General features: G+C 34.3%; 1 long non-coding RNA gene across 3 annotated transcripts; it reads left to right on the forward strand.

Moving 5' to 3' along the window:
* Window positions 1-3761: 3761 nt before the first annotated feature.
* On the forward strand, window positions 3762-6856 carry LOC113302945. Of its 3 annotated transcripts, none has more exons than XR_003337221.1 (6): window positions 3762-4053; window positions 4142-4230; window positions 4439-4550; window positions 4735-4801; window positions 5314-5600; window positions 6487-6856. It is a non-coding gene; the product is annotated as an uncharacterized LOC113302945 (long non-coding RNA). The 3 variants fall into 3 exon arrangements; XR_003337220.1 differs by lacking the exon at window positions 4439-4550 and having other exon boundaries at window positions 3765-4053; window positions 5314-5395; window positions 5536-5600; XR_003337219.1 differs by lacking the exon at window positions 4439-4550 and having other exon boundaries at window positions 3764-4053.
* The last annotated feature ends 14161 nt before the right edge of the window (window positions 6857-21017 follow it).

The raw sequence follows: 21017 nt of genomic DNA on the forward strand, positions 1-21017 counted from the left end.
ATATAATAATTGCATAAATTAAATAAAATAGAGATTACCACATTTCATTGGCGAAATAGCTTCCTCCGTCGCCCCAGAGGATGGGTTTAGCTCATCATTGTGTAAACTTGCTCAAAATATTGATTCATGCTCAAAATTTGTTTACAAAGATGAAATGAAGAGAAAATAATGAAAATCGGGTGTTTGCAACGTTTATAATTGTTGCAAAACACTGTTACAAAGAACGATAAAAAAGAAATGTTGTTGTTGTATCTCTGCGACCCTCGTGTGGCTGTCGTTGTCACTGTTGATAAACGACTGCCTCTGGTGGTCTTTTGTTCTTCGTGTTCTTGGTACCCCAAACTCTCTGTACCCGTTCTATGTATCCTAGGAACCTATTTATACATCATTGCGACATTGAATCTCCCAAAATCTCTTTATTTAATCCCATTATTTCTTTTATTCTCGAAAATATATTGTTTCCAAAAATCGTTTTCCTACGCGTCTGTAGCTGTATTTCTTTCCTTCTATACCTTCTTCACGCTCCAGAATATCGATCAACTCTTCCAAGAACGTGCAGTACACGTTTAAATTCCTCACAACTCGTGCAAGCTCCTGTTTCTCCTCCAACTCCCTGTTTGGATTAAACCAACTTATCCATCCAAATTTGATCGAAACAAACACCCATAATAGATCCGTTAGGACATATTACAACTACCCATGAAGTTTCAGCGATTGAATGGCACAAAAACTCCTCCAAAATCCGATCGAAATTCTGCCAGTGAAGTGAATATTTTTCCCGCCATTTTTTATTTTTGAAATGTTGAAGATGAAGTGCCCCTATCCTTTTCTGGGGTGCGAATAGCAGATGGGTGCTGAGGATGAATTCGGGTTACGCATAACCTTGGGTGTCCCTTAGCCAAATCTGGGGTCCGTATAGCAAATGTCCTCCAGGGGTCCAAATAGCATTTTTTGAGCAACTTTTTCCACACAAGTGTATTTCTCCAAAAACACCTACACAAACATAAAATCACCATAATAAGTACAAAATCAAGCACTAGCAATAGAGACACTGAGGACAATTCAGACCCAAAAATGTGTTTATCAGCTGGCAAAGTTGGACGGATGTGATGCATTTGAGACCGCTTTGGTCGGTCTCATCTCGTTTGATCTCTTCTTAAACAACGTGATCACCCATGTTAGGGTTGATTGTTCGAAGTGCTATGGATGTATTAGATGAAAACCGTTCGGCTAGGGAGTTAGTGGGCCCATCGGTGGTCATCGTGATGATTGCCTAATTCCTTTAGGAGCCGGCTAGGCCTATTGAATCGCGCAGACAAATCGTGCGGCTGTGATTATTTTTGAGACTGATATTAACAGTCTAGATTTTCTTTAAGAAATTTAAGCGTGTTCGATCGAGATATCTTAAAAGCGCGTCGATACAAAATTCTCTTTGTTCAAAGAGTGATGCAGCCTGTGTGAGTACTTTCATGCAGATCTCAATACTGGCACTTCGGGAGATTCATGCTACTCTGCTGAGAGTGAACACTTAATCGTCATGTCATGTCAATAATGAGAGTTCGGCTGGGAACATAACATTTACAAATACTAGGCAAGTCATGCATTAGTTGGTAATGCCGGCAAAAATAGAATTCACGGAATATTTGGAATTACTAATACGCGCACCATTATGAGTGAATTTCATATATATATATATATATTGAATTTTTCAATGAGCGAGGAGGGTTTTTTACACTCGTCTTTCTTCAAATGGCTTTACCCCTTGCAGGTTGGTAGCGCATTAAATACTGATTTTACAATTATAGCCTTGAACTAAAAACCACCATCAACAACAAAACTATTGGATTGATGATGAAGAGACTTTCACTCTTGTTTCTCCTATGAAAACATTACATACACTTCTTGTTGTGGCTGTTGTACGTAATTGGGATCTTCACCAGGTGGATGTTAAAAATGCATTTCTACATGGTGAACTACAAGAGTGTATATGCGACCACCTCCAGGATTATTTCATCTTCTGAATCAAGCATGTAAGCTTCGTTAAGATCTTTATGGACTTAAACAAGCACCTCGTGCCTGGTTTAAGGAATTTTCTACTGTTATTCTTCAATTTGGTTTCAGTCAGAGCCCATATAACTCAGCAATGTTCCATCAGAAAATTTAAAAAAGGAATGGTACTTCTTCTCTATTCACAGTCAGTGACTCAGAAGGTATAAAATCTCTTAAATCCCATCTGAATTTGTGTTTTCAAATGAAAGATCTTGGTCACTTAAGATATTTTCTTGGCATAAAAGTTGATAGATCTTATGAAGGTTACTTTGTATCTCAAGTTAAGTATGTTTATGAGATTCTTAATCGAGCTGGACTAACAGATAGTAGAAACACCTTTAGAACTGAATGTTAAGCTCAATCCTATTGATGGAAAAGATCTGTCATACCCAACTCTGTATAGACAACTAGAGGGCAGTCTCAATTATCTGACTATAACAAGACCGGATATTATCTATGCAGTTCACATAGTAAGTCAATTCATGTCATCTCCTCGTACCACATCTTTTGCTGCAATTCTCAAGATTTTAAGATAATCAAAGGAACATCTTATCAAGGATTATAATTCTCGTCTAAGTCAGACCTTCGTCTTCATGTTTATAGAGACTCATATTGGGAAGGGGATATAACAGACAGAAGATCCACATCTGGTTATTGTATGTTCCTAGGAAACTGTCTAATCTCTTGGTATAGTAAGAAATAGTCAATTATCTCTCGATCTAGTGTTGAGGCTGAATATAGGGTTGTGGCACACACTATTTTTGAAATAGTTTGGCTACGGTAGTTACTTAGTTATATGGGTATTAATATGGCATGACCTACTCCCTTATATTGTGATAATAAAGTTGTTATTCATATTGATCATAATGATGTTTTCCATGAACGTACAAAACATATTGGGATTGATTGTCGTTTTGTACTTCATCACTTCAAGAAGAAAACCATTACGCTACCATATGTAAGTTCAGAATTTCAGCTTGAGGATATTTTCACCAAGTCATTGCCCTCTCCTAGACTCAAGTTTTTGTCCAGCAACCTCAAGATGTGTTCTGTATTTTTCTTGAGGTTGAGAGGGTGTGTTACAAGATATGGTGTATATTCGCTATTATCTTGTTTCCTTTGTGTATGTATTAAGTATTCATTAGATTGTATTTGCAGTTATCTTCTTTCCGTTTATAGCTCTATGAGTCATGTATAAGATGATGTTGTAACTCTTTTGCTAATCAATTAAGGGAGAAAACCTTTTTCCACAATACTGTTGTCGTAACTAATTTTGTCACTAATATTTCCTTAATAAATAAATATTAATATGGAAGGACCACTCCACTCATTACCAACTGATTTTGAGTTGGATGCCCGTAAATTATATGATTTCGTTCGTCGATGGTATTCGAACTAATCTAAGTGAAGATGGAAACGTATCTTTTCAAATTTTCCCTCAAAATATTCAAATTTACGTTCTTAACACTAAATATTAACTAATCATCAGGATATAGACATCTAATAACTTAAGTTTTGTTTGCGTTAAAAAGTTTATATTTTATAAACATTTATTTAAGTAACCGAGAACCAATACAAAAGAAAGGAAAAAATTAATGTGGGAATGTTATAGACACCCCTATTATTCATGGATCTTCACAAATGCCCTTAAGAGCCTTTACAAATACCGCTAATGGCATAATTGAAATTATGAATAGAAAAATAATTTGTATAATCCCATTATCTCTTTTACATCGGCTTCTCCTTTATTTCTCACTCGAGAAAAACCAATGGAACTCTCCATCATCTCCATATCTGCCACCACCATCTTCATCTTGTCACTGTCATAGCCTTTTGAATTCCTCCACCATCACGACCATCACCATGACTGCAACATCTTGTATTCAATATCCAAGCATCTTGTATTGGATCTAAATTTGTAGAAAATTATCAGATCTGTACCAAGTCTTAATTTTTGGTTGTTTCGAATCTTAATAAGAATACGACGAAGTCGTTTTATGAGATGTGAGTAATTTTACAACCTAATTTGATAAATTGCTGTGATTTTCGATTTGATTTTCACTTTATGCATTTTTATTATGAGATTATGCAGTTATTTTAGGATTAAGGGCATGTACAAGCGTGTATATGATGGTTTTGGATTGAAGGCTCCTGATGATGTTTTATGGGATAATCGTGAAGGTGATTTTTCTGATTTATTTGCCGATTTAGTAAAATTATATGGGTTATGTTTTGTTGTGGTTGCTGATTTACTAAAATTATATGGATTATGTTTTGTTGTGGAGGGTAAATATTCAATTCATTGTTAAATTGAAGTACGATATGGGTTATTCTGTTCATCAATTATGGTTCTGTTCTATTTCTGCCAATGTGTTTTTATGGGTGGTAGTTGTAGCTGTCGATGGTTGCAATGGTGTGTGATATTCTGGTAGCTGCGGTTGTGGGTGTTTATGGCGGACAGTGGTTATGGTTGCTTTATGTGGTGGTTTGTGGTTGCAATGGTGTGTGTGATCATTTTAAACCAGCGTTCTGTATTAACTTATGAGATAATTGATTGTTCAGTTTATATAAAACATGTTCTTTGTGAAATTATATATCTTTGTCTCTGGTAGATTGTACCAAATGCTTTAAAAGCTTTATTTGGGTGGCTTCTGCGTTGACACTTTTATTTTTTGCTTCTTGCAGAGGGACTTAAAGTATAGGGGAGGTGGAAGATGATTTTATGGAGGAGGTGGAAGACGATCTTATTACGGTAAGAAACCATTGGCTAAGTTTCCTTTATTCTTCAAGAAACTAAGAATGCAAATGATAGTTCTTACTATATACTGGCTAAGATAGAAATAAACCAATTCTCTCTTACTGCAATGAGAAAATGTAGTCGCGCTTGAGTTCTTTACTCTTGCTTCGTTATAGCTATTCTTCGTGTTGTGTCCATGGAATCAACAATTGCGTCAATGTTGGACATTGCTTAGGATTAGGTGAAGCTGTTGAAAGGGTACCTAGGTGTATAATGGTATAATATCTTGCTAACTAAGCAATAACAAGTGTTATTAAGTTGGAGGTAATGCATTAGTCTTTGTATTATTAATCTGTGTGCACTCTGTGTTGCGAGCGGTATGTTTTACAGTTTTAAATGGTTTAGTCTTGAACTCCTGTTACCTTTTTAAATTCATTTTTCCTTATACTATATTATACGATGATTGCCTTTTCTGCTTGAACTTTATCTCAATATGCTTACATCTAAATGTTTTTGTAACTTTGCAGTGGAGTGGAGGAATCATTCCGCTGCTTTGAGTGTTCAATGAAGCTTGGTCGAGATATGTTGGAGGAAGTGATTTAACTTTGGGTACTTTCCTTTCATCTTATTTCTGAACCAACTACCTTTTTGCGAGATGCAAAAATTATATGTACGTTGATATTTTTGAATGAAACATGCACTTTTAGCTTCTGATTTTGAAAACTTGACCAACTTGCCTTTACTTTAAGATACCACTAGTTTCCTGGATGGAACACACACTTTATGGTTGCTGGTGGAAAAGATGGTAACCAAGGTATGCTTTTTTCTTGATTTTTGATGTGTTTTATATGTGGTTAGGCATTTTCTACTTCCTAAGATGAGGACAACTTGTGCTTGGAAATTTGTGGCCAACTTATTTACTCTAATTTTGGAACAATACTCATGTTTTTGTTTTATATTTGTTGTGCATTGATATGTTGTTGTAGCTCACATTCTTTTAGTTTCAGTTTTTGGAGCAACTTGTTCAAGTTGCTTCCACCTTGATATACAACTTGACCAAGTTGCTTCCATTTCTGGAGACGACTTTTAGTAGTTTCTTCCATACTCTTGATTTTAAACTTCACTTATCTGCAATAGTTTTGATGTGACATTTTGGCATATTCTCGTTTTTTTCTCTTGAGAAGCTTATTCATGTACACTTTTTGTTAGACACAACTTCTTCTAGTTTCCTCCAAATGGGAGACAACTTGACCAAGTTGCTTCCACTATTTGAAGGCAACTTATGTTAGTTGATTCCTTTTTTTGGAGACACCTTGTATTTATTATTTTCATATTGAGTTCCAGTTTTGTTTTTGATTTTTTTGAGTTTCTTTTGTCTTGAATTGCGTACCACCAAAATGTATATTTAGTTTGTGTATTTCAATTGGTAGGGTTTTGTAATAATGGTGGTGTTGGACTATTGGTAGTGTCGAAATTGATGGTAGCTGGTTTTGAATTGTGTTTTGGTTTATCTGATGATGCTTGCTATATGTTATACTTTGTTGGCTTCAGATTCTGGAAGCAACTTGGTCAAGTTGTTTCTATCTTCGGAGACAACTTGTGCTAGTTGCTTCCATTTATGGAGACAACTTGTGCTAGTTATTTTCATTTATGTAACCTGAAACACCCTTTCAGTTACTAATTTATATATTTTTTTGCAGAGATTTTTCCAGTTACATTTGAAGTTGTTCCTGGCGAAGATGGTGATAAACATCACTGGTTTCTGAACAATTTGAAGGTGTGGTCGGTGTGGCATGCTTGTATATCATAATCATCAAATGTTGAAGACCTCCATTGGTTGCTCATGCACCAACATTGCGAAGGCAACTGTATTCAAACTTCTGGAAGACCATGTTCCCATGAATCTTTGTTTAAGTTGTCACTTTTTTGAACTTCGTAATGTTTTTTTCAACTTGTTGTCTTTGTCTGGGTATTTTTTTTCAATTTTTTTTCCTGAACGTGTTATGTTGCAGTTGCTAAACAATAGTTGTCTCAGTTATTTATGAATTGAGTTTTCCTTTTTGTTTTGAAGTTTTTTGTATCTAAGACTGTCTGCTACAGGCTCTATTTTACTTTTTTTTTGTGTGTGGGGAAATAGTGTTGGCTTGGCTCCAGATGCGGAGACAACCTGTTCTAGTTGTTCCCAGATTTCAATTTTGGGGCCAACTTGAACAAGTTGCGAAAAATCGAGGATCAATTGAACAAGTTTCTTCTAGGGAAAAAAATCGCGAGGATCGGTTTGTACTTTTAGCAATATCCTAAGCTATGTATACCTACAATCGTGTCGTATAGTGTATGATCTCCTTTTACATATCATAGGTTCCCGTGTTCCAGATTATGGGAACAACTTCACCAAGTTGTTTCTAAGTTGTTTCCAATACTGGAGACAACTTGTTCTAGTTTCTTCCACCTATGGACACAACTTGAACTAAGTTGCCTATATAATTTCCAATATGGGAGGCAACTTGTTCTAGTTGCTTTCACCTCTGGACACAACTTGAATCAAGTTTCTTCTAGAAAAAAAAATCGCAAGAGGTTGCCTACATATTCATTCGATAAATATAATTAAAATGTTTGCTCATTCATGTTAAGAATTAAAATGTCTATATATTCATTCAATAACAAGTTGTAAATGCTGATGTAAATGCCCGTCCTCTTCATTTTTTCACCGTACACATTGTACAACGGAGGGAAATTGTTTATCCCATCATTAACTGATGCTGGATATCAACTTTGTCTACTTTTTTAGTGTAAAATGTTGTCCTTTTGCCTCTTCGTTTTCATTGCACAACATTTGGATACAGCCAAGCACATAAAATTGCAGATACCATCTCTAAATCATGACAGTAGATGTTGTAAGCTTGCACAAAACCGATATATACAACTAGGATTTAAAGAAGCTACATTTAGAGTTCAAACTTCATACATAATCTGATGTATCATTTTACACCTAGACTAGATCAGAACACCATGAATTTAGGTTGGACCTTAAACTATGCCAGGAAGGTATAAGCAATCTCAAACTCTACCTTAAAACCCTTTGATATGTCCACAAAACCTGGTTCTGTTCAGATAATACAAATAGTTAGCATCAAACCACAATAGGTATTGAGATAAACTAACTTAAGTTGCTTTCAAATATGAGAGAAACTAGCAAAAGTTGTTTCCATATCTGGGACCAACTAACTCTAGGAATGGAGTCAACTAACTCTAGTTGCTTCTGAATCTGAGAGCAACTGGCACAAGTTGTCTCAAAGTAAACTAATTCACTAGCAAAAATGGACTACTACCAAATGCTTTGAATAATATTTTTGCTCAAAATAACACAAACACGCACTATCAGAGATAATTTATCGAACTAGCCCAGTTTTCTACAGATATAGAGTCAAGTAGTACAAGTTGTCTGCAAAACTTGGAAAAACTATCACAACTTTTGTCTTTAAATATGAAGGCCACTAGTACAGGTTGCTTTCAAATATGGGAACAACTAGCATAAGTTGCCTCCAAATATGAAGGCAACTAGTGCAGGTTGTTTCTCCAAAATATGTAGTAAAATACCTTTTCCTATACAATGTTTTGCAAGAGATATGATGATGTTTACATACACTCCATTAGAACCATTATGCAGAGATTCAAAATAAACTACAGTTCTAATTCAACATAATGGAACAAAGTAACTATGAAATAGAACAAAGTAAAAGTTGAGAGAAACTAGCAAAAGTTGTTCCACATCTGGGAGCAACTTCATCAAGTAGCCTCTAGAAATGTAGTCAACTAACTCTAGTTACTTCTGAATCTGGGAGAAAGGCACAAGTTGTATCGATGTCTGGAGCCAGAATGCAATTGCAAAATGGACTACTAGCACAAGTAGTCTAAGGAAGTTGAGGTAACTATCTTAAGTTGCTTCCAAATATGGGATAAACTAGAAGGAGTTGCCTCTAGAATTGAAGTCAAATAAGTAGCAAAATGCACTAATAACATGTTTGAGTCATCATTAAAAACATAATTAACCAGCAAAATGGACTACAAACATGTTTATAACTCAGAGAATTGACAAATAACATGTTTGACTCATCATTATCATGTGCAAGTACTAATCTTACATGTTTTGTGACACTTACTGTGTTGTTGAAGTCCAAAAAATTACAGATTAAAACCAAACACTCACACAAACCATCAAACCCTCAAACAAGAGGCAGAAATCATATATGAAACAGTTATGCTTCAATAACTAAATCAACAACTATAAATTCAACACCCTAACTGAATCAAAATAACTTCCGAATCAAAATAACTTCAACAACCTAAATAACTTCTGTTATTTGAATCAGAAACAAAATAGACTACTAATTCAACACCCTAACTGAATCAAAATCGATGATAAAAGTTTGTTTTACCTTTCTTAATTCCAACGGAAGACTTCTATTTCTTTATCAGTAACAGAATCAGTCGATTTTGTTGATTTTCATCACATGCAACATGAACTCGAAGCAAATTAGTATGAATCAGTAACTGCTGAAAATATAAATCGATTTTTTCAATAATTTTTTTGAATAAAATCGTTTCCGAAACCCTAAAAAGTCGAATTTAGATGAAGATTAAACTGAATCGAAACACAATCTACGTATTACCTTCGATTTTTTTTGCTGTTGCTGCTCACTGCATCTCTGAAACCTAATGAAATCGATGTTTTCTTCTGTTTTCAGTTGAATTTGTTCTTATAAATCAAAGAACACTTCAGATCTACTAAGTTTCTTTCGGATTTCACCTGATTTTTGAAGTTGTAAGCGTTAATTTCTAAAAAAAAATCACTTTTTTTTCTTCGGGTTTCTTCCGAAACTGAGAGAGAAGGAGAGAGAAAGAAATGGGATAAAATGAAAAATAATCGGCTGCTTAATGACGCTGGCAACGGTTATCGCATTTTATTAAAGGGTTTTTAATAACATTGCAATTCGGGTTTGGACTTTTCCAATCCTAGAGATATTTGCAAAGATGATAAGGATATTTTGGAAGGGGCCCTATGCTAAGAATATTTAAATAATGTTCCCAAAATTAATCAAGAATCAACACGGGCATCGCATAGCATGTCTTACTGTCTTGGCCCTTAATAAGGCCCGGTCACATTTTCCCTATTTTGATTGGGGCCACGCAAACTTCAAGACCAGGGTTATGGCCAACTTTGTTTAAAGGCTTCAGTGCCTCCACTCCACTACGTCGACACTTCAAGCAGATTTACTAGGAAACATGGCAGAAAGTTGAGACTTGGAAAATCTGCTAATTTTGAGTTGCCATAAAAAATAATAGAAGGGGCAATTTTGGATTTTTTTTGTTTGAGTTGATAGAAGTATGAAATGATATTTACTCTAATGTAGTTATTCTCGTCCGAGATGGTCGAGATACCGCCGATAATATCGGTTTCGCTGTTTCATCGGGATGTCGGTATTGGTGATATTTCGTCGATATTGGCCGATATTTCATTGATATTTATTGAAATATCGTGTCTCGGTACTCGACCGATGTTGACGGAAATTCAATATTGACTACATTGAATTTGTGCATTTTTAGACGTATGAATACAAGTGCACGATCTTGCTTGGATACCTGCTGATTTGATGAGAAGAAAAACCGATTGAGAAAGAGAAGAAAAAGACAGAGAAGGAAAAGGTAAGAAGAAAAACAAATTAGCCCGAAAAAAACAAAAACCTAACGAAAGCAAGTAGGAACATATGCCTAAAGTAACGCTTAGGTTTTATGCAGGGAAGGGGACTGGATTTAACGCCTAACCATTTTCATTTGCCAAATACGACACAAAAAGCAAAGTACATGCAAGACAAGATCTACAAGATAATAGATTCACTTACGTAAGATATGCATTTGTGCTGTCCCTGGAATAAAGGAAAAAAAATGCACTTGCGGTCCCGCTAACACCTCCCCACTTGATTAACTCACCCTTCCATCGAGCATCGACTAAAACAAGCTAACCCAAGAATGCCCTTCTTAAGGGAATTAGATCGTTCGACTCTTTTCTCAGCTCTGGTAAATTATTTTTAGAGCATCTTTAATGCAAACGCCCATGGTCTTAAAATAAATCATATCTAGAATATAAGATATTTTTCACTGAATACAAGGGTCAAAGTCATCAAGAAGTATGACATGGCTAAATGAAGAAAGTATAAATTGGATTTTATTCTTGACTTTAGATTTTAGGTCGTTATTTTGTTTCTAAACTTAAATAAGGTTTACTAACGAAGACCTTAGATCGAGATGGATTTTAGGTAAAAAATATTTATCTGTATTATTTTTTGCCATTTAACAATAAACAAAAAAAGACGATGATCTTAACCCCTTGCATTAGAGATGTTCTTGTAAGCCCAGCTTATTTATACTAGAACACCGCTGCCACGGTGGAGAGGGCCGATCGAAGAAAAACGAAACAAATAACTATTTCCACCGGTAGGCATGTACTATCTTCGTTTCAAGAAAAGCAATATTTTCATAGTTTCATTTTGCCTAATAATAGACCAAATTGATAAAATGATCACTTTTCCTCAAACAGAGGGAAATTGAAAAGGTGAAAGTATCTATTTTGTTGAAACGAGGTGAAAGTATCATTTTTTCTGAGAGGGAAAATTAGTCGATACATAAACCAAAATATGGCTGCATAATATGTTATGCATCCTTTGTTTGCATAATATGTCATCCCTCATCGACCAAAATATGGTTGCATAATATGTTATACATCCTTTGTTTGCATAATATGTCATCCCTCATCGATCAAAATATGGCTGCATAATATGTTTGCATAATGGCTATGCATTGAGTTTTCGAAAACTATGCCTAAAGCTAAGGTGTCACTTTTCCTGAAACGGAGGGAGTACATCGTTTTATTAGTTGCAATGGAAAATTAGTTATATGCATAAACCAAAATATGGCTACATAAAGTATTATGTATCTTTTGTGGTGGTTGGCATAATGGATATACATATAATTTTCTAAAACTGTGCCTAAAATGATAAATACCTCCGAAGTTTTCGTAAAACCTCTAAATTTAATGTTGTTGTTTGTACTCATTGTGTAGATCTTTTTATAACCTTTCCAACGAGATAAAATTTGTAAAATTCTAAGGCACGGATTTTTAGATATGTTATATTAAAGTTTGGTTGCCAATTATACCCCTAAAGAATATGATACACAAGTAATTGGACTAAAAGGGAGGGATATTTTGGTATTATCAAGTGCACACTACCAAAATCTTTTTATAAAATTGCAAATTTATGTGAGGTTTCAACTTACAAAAAAAAGTGGCCATAAAAGGGACTCCCTCCCTCCGGATCCTTCGGTTGATCGGTCAATAATGATTCAATAAAAAATATAAAAGCATGGGTTTTTATTATTTTCATTTTTATTTTTATGGAGCAAAAAAAAAATTCATTAAACAGACAGAAGAGTTCAATACAACAAACCAAGACTTGACTTAAAGGACAATGCCAACTACAGACTTAGGAATTTAAACTACTGTCCCCGGGGAAAATTTCCATGATAACATTTGGTGGATCATTCTACCAGACTTGACTAATGATACTCCTTCTACCATGTTTTGCTAACATATCTACAAGGAAAATCATCTACAAGAAACAACACACTGGCTCAAACTACTATGGGCTCTCTGACGCTCTAAAATTAAACTTTGATTTTCGCAAGGAAAATCATCTACATTACCATTACAGAATTTAACCACAACTTGATTGTCACCTTCTATAATGACTCTTTCAAGATTTATGTCGTTCCAAAGCTTTAAGCAAAACCATATCTCCAACGTGTGTCGTATCTCTAGATGATACTAAGAAGGCCATTGCCCCCACGAATCCTCATGTACAATCACGAATAATTAGAGCAAGTCCGGATTTAGAATAATCTGAAATCATAGAAGCATCAATATCTTTTTTTTAACAAGTCACTAGGAGGTTTAAGCTAAGTTTCTGTTTTCCTAATTATATGCCTTTCGATGTTTTGATTTGCAGCCACTATGGAATTTATGTAGTTTCTGATTCTTCGGATAACACTTCTAGGATGATGCGTTTTGTTCTCAATTTTTTTTATTACATCTAACTTTTCACAGATGCCATAACGTGCAAGCTGCAAGACTGGACATTTCAGGATTATGTGCTACTACAGAGTTATTGTCAGAGAACCAGGATTTAATCCAATTTTAAAGAGATATGCTTGCTTCTTTGGACTAACGTAGATCTGTAGAGATGCCCAACCATATAACATCTGCAGACTGAAAATGAAGAAAAATATATGAGCTAGTTTCTTCTTCTCTGTTGCACATACGACACATATTATTGATATGTTTGATGTATGTGCTTATCTTCTTGTTGACTGGAAGTATATCATGGCTACATTTCCACTAGATTTTGTGAGGAACTTCCAACTGCCATATCTTAAGCTAATCTTTCTCTTATTCACAACATCAGGTGCGGGATGAGAATGATTGTTCTTTGTTAGTTCCTCGTAGATTGAATTGGTGGTAAATTTTCCAAACTTTGTTAGGGACCATCTCAGCTTATCTTGTCCTTCAATTGGGATTTTGATGGCTTGAATCTTCTAAACTTTATTTTGATCAAAGCATTGTTAAGCTTGACTGCATTACAATTCTGGGTATCTGTATCCATTAACTCAGAAACCTTCATATCTCTGTTACAATGATTCTGACTGTTTAATTGACAATTTGTGTTGGCTCTTTTATTTATCCACCTATGCTGAAATGCTTTAACTGATTTTCCATCTCTCATTCGTGATATATAATGTCGTTTCATAAGCTGAAGATTACGTTGTATGTCATTCCAGATCCAAGAAGAAGACTTTTTAGTTGGAAACAAAAAATGTACTTCCCTGATCCTTTTAGTTTTTTATATAGTTGGGGTAAAAATGAAAACTAAAAACATATTATATAACGTAGATATGTCATAAAAGCAGGGTTTTGAATTTAAGTAAATTGATTTATACTACCCCAAAAACTATATATATAATCTTTTAGTAAAATAGGCGGCAGGTTGGACTTAAAGTACAGTAGTATGCCAAATGGAAAATGCTCTCCGATCACTTTTATGCGCCCAATTGTTTTTCAACTTCACTTATTGGCAGTTGCTTATGGAGTTTCCTTGTGGAGGTTATGAATAAATGGGATTCTCCAAGAAGTGGTATTCAATATTGATACTTCAACATATCTATATAACAAAAAATTTAAATCCAACAAACGGAAATATGCAAGGGGAACCCATTTTCGCTATCTTGTTTATTATTATTACGAAGTCTTTCTTCAGAGCAATGGTTGCTAGTGAAGATAATAAGAAGATTCAAGGCATCAAAAAGCCCAAAAAGCACCACCAATTAGTTATATGTTATTTGTTGATGACTGTCTAATCTATGTGAAAACTGATCTTGAAAACATTAGGCCTTTGCAAGTATTCCAGAAGATTTCGGCTCTTCTTCTGAATAACTACTGATTTATCAAAAATCCACCATTTCCTTTAGTAAAAACTTGAATGCTTCTGCTTGTAATAATATTACTAAAATGTTACAAGGGAAGAAGATAGATCCAAAGAGGTACCTTGGGGTTCAATTATTTCTCAAGAAAAGTAAAAAAGTTTATTTCAATCACCTTATAGGTAAATATGCATAACAAACCATCTAAATAGAAAGCTAAAATGCAATCACAAGCAGGCGGGTCCATAATGGTCAGCAATATTCTTAATACAATTCCATCATATCAGTTGAGTTCTTTCAAGCTTCCAGATGAAACATATGGAATATGAATTTCATTAAACTGAGATTTTTATAGGGTAAGCCTGCAAATAAAGGAATTTTTCTTACTCTTGGGAAGGTTATGCAAGACTACATTAGTCGGGGGTCTTAATTTCACAAATTTGAAGTGATTTAATCATGTTTTTCTTGCTAAGTAGGCTTGGAGATTGTGTACAGTTTAATATAACATTTGGGCTACTTCTTTCAAGGCCAAATATTTGAAGAGTACTTCTCTTTTTCAATGGTTTAAAAAGTTGACTCTACCTGGTGTTGGAAGAGCATTAATAGTGAGTTTGAGTTTATCAAAAAGTTCAGTTGTTGCTCTTCGAGAGGTGCTAAACATATTCTAGAATGGGAAGACAAACAAATTTTTAATCATGAGCACCTACCTACTCCACAACTAACAACCCATGAACCATTACTTATGTGTCAGAACTCACTGATGCATATCAAAAATGCTGGAACAAGACACTGTCAATAATCTTTTTAATAGTGACACGGCTCAAACTATCTTGAGCATGAGAATTACTATGAGGATTAACGACAAAGTATTATGGAATCAAACTAAAAATGAATAATTTTTAGTCAAGTCAACTAACTAAATTCTCTACAATCTGAAGTATCATCAAGGTGAAAACTGGTTTCAAACTGCAACAGAACAATATCTGGAAAAAAGCTTGGTCCATAACTTATTTCCATAATAAAACTTTTTATTTGGAAATGTGTCAAATATATCCTTCCCTCAAAATGAAGATTGAGTAGAAATGTCTACCAAGAGAAGATTCAATGTGATGGATTTCATAGAGAATTCGAGGTCGTTGTTCATATCCTACTTTATTGTCCATTTACTAGTGCATGTCGTTCAGTATAGCTGGTTATATTTTTTATGATGGTCAATGGCTCTCTCTTTAGGAATGGATATATTAATTGGTCTGAAATACATGATGCATAAACTATCTCTACAATGGAAGTTACTGCTTGGAATTTATGGATTGAGAGGCGTATTGTGGTATTCAACGATAAATTCAGTAGCCGAAAACAAATAATACAACATGTTTCTAGTTTCCTTAGAAATTCTAATAGTGTTACTAGGGACACCAGCACTTCCTCACATTTTCCCTCCATCTGAATAGATCCTTGCTGGTGTTAACTACTTGAAATAAATTGTGATGTGTATATTTGTAATATTGCTATATCTAGTGGTTATGGCATAATATTTAGAAATTTTGCATGTGACCATTTAGGATCAAAATACAAAAGCTTCTGTAGAGCCATATGATTTGAGCATCTGGAATATCTAGTTGTTGTGGACGAGATTGGGTGAGCCATTAATCTAGAGACTGACTACCAATGTCTGATAAAAATTAGTTGCTCCTTAGGAGCTTAGAGGCATTATTGAAGACATTTTATATCTCTTAAATTGTTTTGATAGTTGGAGTTATGTGCACATAAATAGACTTGCGAATACATATGCAGATGAGTTAGCTAAGTATGCCTGTAAATAAGGCATTTTTGAGTGTTGGATAGGTTATTATCCTAGTTTCTTATCACGCGTTGTTATGTCGGACATTTCTTAATTTATAAAATTTCTATTTGCATCCCAAAAAAATATTGGCAGTTGTTTTTCCACATAATAATAGATAAACGAAGTTTCATTTCCTCGACGAGAATATTTGGGCTTGAGTTTCCTTTTATTATACCAAAATAAAACTATTCGTACCCCTTCATTTATGTACCTTAGAAACTATATTTCTACTAATCAAATATGTTAAATTCACGTATCCCTCAATAGCCAAACAAAAAAGAAAAACAGAAAACTATAGAGAAAAATAACTTTCTCGTTCAAGAACTATGGGATTCCATGGACCTAAATAGGTTTGCAAATCGGCTTGCAAGCTTAGGGTTATCTAATACCTATTGAGCGCAGAACCTCAAACTTCCCATATTGTGTGAGATAATTCCCAACACTCCCTCACGTACAACAGACTTCCCATACTGTGTGGGACTATTCTCAAACGACATTTCAAGTGTAATCTATTTGGGTCAACACGTGGACATTCAATTGGGTGATACGAAATAGGTATGGTCATATTAGACTCATCAAAATACCACTTCATGTGTATCCCGTTAGGGTTTCCCAAGATTTATAAACTGCGATATCTTAAATTTTCAATAACGTATGAGACTATCCTCAACAAGAACACCAAAAAAATAAAAAAAATAAAAAAATCTTCCATGAGTTTTTAGTCAACGAGTATAACAATATGGGTTCTTAAAATTATCCTTTGTTTTGCATTCTGGAACAAAAAATCCTGGCTGGATAATACAGCAAAATCAAGAATATTGAGGTGATTGACAGTGAAAAATCAAAATCTCTTCCATGAGTAACCAAGCCGTGAAAGCTGCTCAAGAAACATTCAGAGAAATAGAGAAGTTTATATAAGGAGAAATCTTAGTGCAGCTGTAACGCCGATTATTTATATTCCGAGAAACTTATTTGTGTGGCTCGAGATTTTCCATAACCCAGGGAATTTAGCACATGAATAAAGATGACTTGGATTTCTTAGCCTTTACTTTCAATTGTTCCTAAAAACAATTTATGGATTAAATGTTCTACATATGTATTTAAAGCCCATAAAAGACCTTGTTAAAGCACTGTTTGGTCGAACTCGCAAGTTTTTTTTATCTCAAGTCTCTTGTCAATGTTAGATGCACAAAACTATATCTTGATATCTAGTCTATTAAAGTCAAGCCTCAGACTAGGATTAAGTATGGTAGTTGAGTATCAGACATCACTGACTAACCCTTTAATATTGAAGACTGAAGATCAAAAGAAAACATTTGAAGAACTTCATCGACAAAGAGGTATGTGAAGAGTGAACCATCTTATTCACTCACATCATTTACCATTCTATCTTCTGAGATTACGTCGTATGATTTTAGTAGATTTAATATTGTAAAGAAGAAACTCCTAGTCAAGCTTGCCTTGATAAATTACTCGAAATATGATTCAAGCAATAAATGTTCATAGATCCTTAACAATATTGGTTAAGAACATCTTATTATTCACGAACTATCTTTGTTTCAAATAGATCATTTCAATATTGCCCAAGCAATGATATTAACTATCTATGGATATTGAGAATGTTTCGAATTGTTTAAAGAGAGTTTTTATAACTTAATGAAATTCTGGACACAGGGTACGCACGCGTACCCTAGTGGTATGAGTTCCAGAATGGGTAAGGTTGCACATACCTAGTACACGTACCCTAAGGTTCCGTGTCCTTGAATAAGGGGAGGTGCACTTACTTAGTACACGTGCCCCAAGTATCCGATTTCAAGAAAGGATAAGGGTACACATACTCGGTACGCCTACCCCAACAATCTGAGTTTACGGACTGGTCTATAGGTATGCGTACCCCTACACATACCTACCCAGTATCGAACTAAGCAGATGCTCATAAACCATTTTTCCAAGTATGTTGGCATTTGCTACAACTCTCATAAACATTTCGAAGACAAATTTGTTCACAAATCACTATGTGTTTGTGAATCATGGTTTAACTCTTGAGCATTAATGAACACGATTTATGCATAAAAAATTCATAAGGCAAATTTTCCAATACAAACTAACATTGTGCACGGTTCCGGTGCCCTGGATCATAGTGTATATTCTTACGTGTAATTTCAAGGAGAACTTCTCACATGCTTACATGAATTCTGAATAAGAAATATACATATCTTATGTCAAGTGGAACTTAATACCATAGTTTCCAAATGACATATGAGATCAACAGGGTATGTTACTTGCCTCAAAGCAAGGGGTGTCCCAGTTCTTCTCAGTGAAGTATCTTTCTATCTTGCAGAAACATCTCTTGTCTTTATTATTTGGTTTGCCCTTATAAACTCAGTAGTTCATAACTACCTTGGGTGTATTGTCTATTGTTTATGGAAATGTAAATTGCACTAGAAGTTATGTGGTTCATAACTATCCTAGATGTGTTGTCTATAATCAATAGCAATTACATCTGCTTCAACCCACCACCACCATCCCCTACCCGTTCCAAAAATAAAAATAAAAAATCTCCATAACTATATAAAAACCCTTAGTTTTATACAATTTTTTGTATTTGTCCGACCAAGGTCTACATGTTTATATACAAACAAACAAACAAATAGTCCCCTTTTTACACTAATTTCTGGTTCTTCCACTGGCCACCAGATAACTATAAAAAGCTTAAACTTGGTCTTGTTGAAAGCCAAATTGGAAGGCGTAATTTAGGTTACGAGGTCCATATATCCAAACAGAATAAAAATAGGAAACGAGAACAAAATGTATTAGATGGAATTTTAACATATACAAAGATAATCATGGTAAATTGCATAGGTCTATCTTATGTTCACACTGAATGTATGATTTCATTTTTATTTTTGAGGGAGTATCCACTTACTCTGTTATTCTCACACTCTCACATTTTTGATGTCTTTTTTTTTATAAACCCTAAAAGCTAATGGATTTGAGGTTAATATCTTGAACATATGTTCCTCTTGTGAATATATTATATATATATATACAAAAAGTTAGTACATTTTGAAATAACAAACTTCATTATCTACAGACCTTAATTTCAATCGTTCAAAATTCCTTGGTTTCAACGGCTAATTTTCAATGTGTTAAGTGATGGTGTTCCACGTCCTAGAATGTGCTCATTTTTTATCGGAATTGAGAGCTTGGTAATAGAAACATATCTCCAAAATGTTAGCTTGAAATCCTGCACTGTTTCAATTTTATGAAAAAATTGACACCAAAAATGTAAAACACTGAGTGAATCCCTCTAATTATTTATTTTAATATTGTCTGATGTTTATGATTTTATTTTATTTATTTATTTTTGGAAGTGAGAGCAGAGGATATACATATAACAAGATCCTCCCAAACAGGGAGGAGATTCTGGCAAAATCTACTCCTAGAGGAAACACAAACATAACACTTGTGTCAGAGTTAATCAACCCTAATACAAAGATGTGGAATCAAGACTTGTCACTTTCTGTTTTTGAAATTTCTTTGGTGAAGGAAATTATGAATATATCATATTACACATAACCAAGGATAGGAATCTGAGAAAAGAAAAATTGAGATGGCCTTTAATTAGAAATGGAGAATTCACGGTAAAATCATATATGCTAAACTCAAAACCCCTCTAATTTAGTTTCTATAAAAACTAAAAAGTTTTGGAAAGGCTCGTGGAGTATGGATACTTCTCAAAGGATGAAATTCTTCATATGGAAATGTCTTCAAGATACACTACTAACTAAATAAAAGCTGAGATTAGTCTTGGAAGTGGAAACAAAATGTGTATTTTCTCAGCAGGATGTGGAGTCTACTTATCACTTATTTTTTAAATGTGATTATGCAAGAGTACTCTGGAACTTATCTCATTTGGATTCACAGGGAGAATATTCTAATTCAATCTATGTATCTCTTTCTTAGATAAATACGATAAATGGATGAACCAAGATTTAAACTCCATCTCTATGGCATTAGATGCTACCAAGTGTTGGAAAGAAAGGTGCCTTAGAATTTTTCAAAATAAAAATAGAACTCCTAAACAATTAGCTTTGGATATTTCAAGACTCTAACTTATTAGCACCCAGAAAATTTAAACATGTTAAAGGAAAAACACAGTAGGAAACTTCAGTTAAATACTCATTGGAGTTTACCAATTACAAATACATATAAACTAAACCATGATGCTTTTTGGTTATCTGCAATTGCTGACGCAGGTTTTGGTTTATCCTTCGCAACTGGACAGGTACTTTCCAAGGACCAGAAATGGGAAGTTTCAAGACCTCCTCAACTGAAGAAGCAGAAATTGTAGCTCTGCTACATGCAACAAAACGGGCCAACATAAACAATCTTCAAAATCTGGTCATTGAAGAAGACAACCAAGCAACTATCAAGTATCTACAAGGCAATGAAACATCTATCCAATGGAAATGTATAGCAATATTAGAAGAAGCCAAGAATTTAGCAAGACAACTAGTCTCTTTTTTGGGTTTTCAATATGCGGACAGAAAAGCAACCAAAACGACAGATCTTTTGACTAAGAAATGAAATTAATACAGCTACTGCAGTATGTTGGAAGAATGCTACATCTATGTTTTTAATTCATACAATAGCTTTTGACATTGTCAAAGCTTATGATACATATAATCTGAATAATAACCTTGTATCAGTTTCAGATGAAGTTAATCCTATAAATTCAGCCATCAGAAGGACAACTCAAACCGAGTTAGTTCTAAATGAGACTGAATCTGAAAATTAATAGATTCGGCCGGAAAATATATATCTTTATTTCCAACAAAATAATTCGAGTATTTATAT

Source organism: Papaver somniferum, chromosome 8, assembly GCF_003573695.1.
Source record: "Papaver somniferum cultivar HN1 chromosome 8, ASM357369v1, whole genome shotgun sequence".
In the NCBI taxonomy this organism is placed as follows: Eukaryota; Viridiplantae; Streptophyta; class Magnoliopsida; order Ranunculales; family Papaveraceae; genus Papaver; species Papaver somniferum.